This window comes from Myotis nattereri (genome assembly GCF_964212035.1).
Source record: "Myotis nattereri genome assembly, chromosome: X".
Classification (NCBI taxonomy): domain Eukaryota; kingdom Metazoa; phylum Chordata; class Mammalia; order Chiroptera; family Vespertilionidae; genus Myotis; species Myotis nattereri.
The window spans coordinates 34,904,762-34,909,467 of record NC_138078.1 but is presented as its reverse complement, the minus strand read 5'-3'; positions in this window follow the sequence as shown (position 1 = coordinate 34,909,467).

Sequence of the window (4,706 nt, the reverse complement as noted above, 5' to 3'; positions counted from 1 at the left end):
TTTACTCACTTCTTTTGGAAGAAAAAACAAGAAAAGGTAACCTTTGCAGAGCCTCACATGAAGTCTCTGAGAACTATCCTGTCAAAAGGAATGAGTATGCACAACCATGCTACTCAGGCTCTTTCTTTTCACTCCTCAGTACACACACACACACACACACACACACACACACACACACACACTCATATCCCTTTATTCCTTTAGGGAAGTGTTCATATGTTCTATGTTTGTAAAATCCTTCTCTGTCTTTTATATCTTGTCAAAGGCCCACATGAGGGAGTTTATAAGAATCAGTGGTTGGACACAATGTCATAGGTATCAAAGAAAGCAGAGTTAAAATCATAGATCAATTTCTCATTAGTTATGTGACTGCAGGAGATTTACTTAACTTCTTTGAGATTGAGTTTCCACATGAGAAAAAAATAAGGATGATAATAGTACCTAATTTATAGGCATGGCGTGTGATTTACATGAGGTTATTAGCATAAAATCACTTTGATAGATATCTCACATATAGAAATCACATAATAAATGATCATCATTATGGTTATTCACTTCAAGTTACAAGCCTACTGTTTTTGAAATTTTCTGCTCATCCAGACATGATATTTATTATTTTTGAGTGCTAAACATTTTTATATATTCTGTCTGACATCATCTTCTGTTTTCTATGTTATATGTAAAACCATAACAAAATCTTGTCTTTATGCAATTGTGATAGAGCTTTTAGTTATGATAAATCCAAGAAATTACAAATTGGTATTATAAGCCAATGAGAGGCCCGGTGCACAAAAACTTGTGCACTCAGGGGAGGGGGGTTCCTCAGCCTGGCCTGTGCCCTCTCACAGTCTGGAACCCCTTGGGGGATGGCCACCTGCTGCCTTAGGCCCGTTCTCCAGGGTATTGGGCCTACACTGTCAGTCAGACATCCCTCTGAAAGCCTGGGAGCTGTCAGGGGATGTCCAGTTGCCAGCGGGGAGCAGGCCTAAGCTGCAGTTGGACATCCTTAGCGCTGCTGAGGAAGCAGGAGAGGTTCCCACCACCACCGCTGTACTGGCTGCTGGCAGCCTGGCTAGGGGCTGAGCAGAGCTCCCCCTGTAGGAGCACACTGACCACCAGGGGGCAGCTCCTGCATTGAGCATCTGCCCCCTGGTGGTCAGTGTGTGCCATAGTGACCAGTGATTCCCAGTCGTTCTGCTGTTAGGGTCAATTTGCATATTACCCTTTTATTATATAGAAGTGCCTGGGCAGCCTGGGTGAGGTGCTGAGGGCCGTTTTCAGGCTGGCCACACCACCTTCAGGGTGGGGGGTCCTGCTGGGGTGCCTGGCTAGTCTGGGTGAGTGGCTGATGGCTGTTTGCAGGATGGCTACAGCCCCTTCAGGGTAGGGGTTCCCCCTGCGGTGCCTAGCCAGCCTGGGTGAGGGGCTGATGGCTCTTTGCAGGCTGGCCACAAACCCTAGCCACCCAAGCTCCCAGTGGAGGCTGGCTGGAAGCAGGTATCTGGGATTTATTTGTCTTCTATAATTGAAACTTTGTTGCCATGAGCAGAGGCCACAGACGGCTCAGAGCAGGCTTCAAGCTTGGATTCCTTCATTGCTGGGGCAACCAAGCCTCCTGCTTGCTCCAGCTCTGTGGCTGCCGGCCGCCATCTTCATTGGGTTAATTTGCATACAGTCGCTCTGATTGGTGGGTGGGTGTGGCTTAGGGCATAGCAAAGGTATGGCCAATTAGCATCTTTGTCTTTTATTAGTGTAGATATCCAATGACAAACATTTGTAAAAGTTTCTGCTACAAGGTGTCTTTCCTCCTGATTTGAAACCTTCTTGGCAAAAATTAGAAATTAGAGATTAATGTGTCAGTTTCCCTAGCCTGGAAAGAAGTCAAAGGCTTTAAGGACATCACTAAAGAATATTTAGAAACAAACCATTAGAGATTTTGTCTGAATGAGGAGAATGACCCAGTTTCATTCTTTTGCATGTGGCTTTCCAATTTCCCCAGCACTATTTATTGAAGAGGCTTCCTTTATTCCATTGTGTGTTTCTGGCTCCTTTGTCAAAAATTATCTGCCCATATACATGTGGTTTTATAGCTGGACTCTCAATTCTGTTCCATTGATCTGTGTGTCTTCATTTCTGCCAATATCATGCTGTTTTGATTATTGTAACTCTGTCGTATAATTTGAAGTCAAGGTGTGTGATACCTCTGGCTTAGTTCTTTTTTTTTTTTTATCATGATTGCTTTGACAATTCAGAGTCTTTTGTGGTTCCATAGAAATCTGATGATTTTAAAATTCTATTTCTTTAAAAATATAATAGGAATTTTTATGGGGATTACATTAAATCAATATCTACTATGTTGATTCTTCCAATCCATGAACATGGAATGTCTTTCTATTTTATTGTGTCTTTTTAGTGTTTTTACTTAAACATTTTTAACACTATTAAATATGTTCCCATTTTTCCCCCTTTGCACACCCTCAGCCAAGCCCTGCCCATCCTTCCCTCTGGCTATCACCACACTATTGTCTGTGTCTATGGGTTATGCATATATGTTCTTTGGCTAATACCTTCAACTTCTTTCATCCAGTCCACATTCCCCTCTCCCCACTGACAGCTGTCAGTCTGTTCCATGTATCCATGCCTCTGTTTCTATTTTGTTCATCAGTTTATTTTGTTTATTAGTTTTCATGTATAAGTAAGATCAAATATTATTTGTCTTTCTCTGACTGGCTTATTTCACTTAGCATAATAATTCCCAGGTTCTTATCAATTTTCTGATAATACTTTGTAGTTTTTGGTATATAGGACCTTCACATCCTTATTAGGTTTATTCCTAGGTATTGTATTCTTGCAATTGCAAAGTAATTTTTTTCTCATTTCTTTTTCTGAAATTCCCTTCATAGCATATAGGAATGAAGTGGATTTTTATACATTGATTTTGTATCCTGAAACTTTACTTCATTTGTTTATTGTCGCAGAGGAAGGCCCCGGCCACCCTCTGAAACGTGATCAATCTGGGGGCCCCATGATCGATCGCCCCGCAGAGGGAAGCCCAGACCAGCCAAGCATCCGCACCCCATACCTGTCGCCTGCAGAGGGAGGAGACTGGTGGCCAGTGTGGGGGCAGTGCCACATAGATGGCAAGCAGTGGCAGCAGTGAGGGCTGGACCTTCTGTGGGCAGCTGGGGGAAGGAAAGCCTATATAAGCCATGATTGCCAACCAGGCCTAAGGATTGCAAGAGGGCGCAGGCTAGGCTGAGGGACAGCCTCTCCCCTGTGCATGAATTTCATGTACTGGGCCTCTAGTCTATACTAATAAAAACTTAAGTAGTCCTAACACTCTCACGCATGATGTCATCAAAAGATGGCCAGCATAAGATAGCTGCCACAGATGGCCACCATAAGATGGTCACCACAAGATGTCCACCACAAGATGGCCACATGCACAGCGGAGATGGGGGCTGATGGCCACTCCTCACAGTGAGGCCTGGGGATCCCACAGCTTTGCGCGGTGTGGAGGAGGCCAGTCTTGGTGTCCCCACTGCCTTGCGTGGAGGAGGCAGGTCCCAGCAGAGGAGGCGGGTTGCAGCATGGGATGGCAGTTGTGGGTGATCAGGCCAGCAGGGGAGGGCAGTTGGGGGAGATCAGGCTGGCAAGGAGGGCAATTGAGGGTGATCGGGCCAGCAAGGGAGGGCAGTTGTGGGAAATATGGCTGGCAGGGGAGGGCAGATGGGGAACATCAGGTTGGCAGGTGAGCAGTTAGATATCAATAAGGCCAGCAGGGGAGCAGTTAGGGGGTGATCAGGCTGGAAAGCAGAAGCGGTTAGGGGCAATCAGGCATGCAGGCAGGCGAGTGGTTAGGAGCCAGGGGTCCCGGATTGTGAGAGGGATGTCCAACTGCTGGTTTAGGCCTGATCCCAAAGTGACCAGGCCTAAAATGGCAGTTTGACATCCCCTGAGGGGTCTCATATTGGAGAGGGTGCAGGCTGGGCTGAGGAACACCCCTCCCATGGATGAATTTCATGCACCGGGCCTCTAGTGTTGAATAAGAGTGGTGAGAGTGGACATCTTTATCTTGTTCCTTTTGTCTGTATCCTTCCATTCCTATTTTATTGAATGTTTTAATAAAAATTGATGTTGTATCTTATCAAATGCTTTTAATATTAAAAAATGGTAGAAAATAAATAGAAACATTTCTAAAGGAAGAATATGTGAGTTTAAGAAGTGATGGTGAGAAGAAAAAATTGCTGTGCAAATGGTAAGGATTCCTTCTTTTTTACTGCAGCATACCACAGTTTTTTAATCCACTCATCTGCTGATGGGCAATTAGGCTGTTTCCAAATCTTAGGTATGGTAAATTGTGCTGCTATGAACATCAATCAGACCATCAAACCTAAGAGGGAAGGTAGGGGATAGTGGGGGTAAGGGGAAGAGATCAATCAAAGGACTTGTATGCATGCATATAAGCCTAACCAATGGACACAGATACCAGGGGGTGAAGGCATGAATGGGGGATGGGAGGCAATAGGAGGATAAAAACACATATGTAATACCTTAATCAATAAAGAAAAAAATTGCTTATCTCACACCTTTAATTTTAGAGAATAAGCTTAATATTGAAAAGTTAAAATTAAACATAGTTGTGGAGACATAAAATCCAAAGTTAAAGATAAGTAAAATTACCTAAATAAATCTAACCTTAAGGC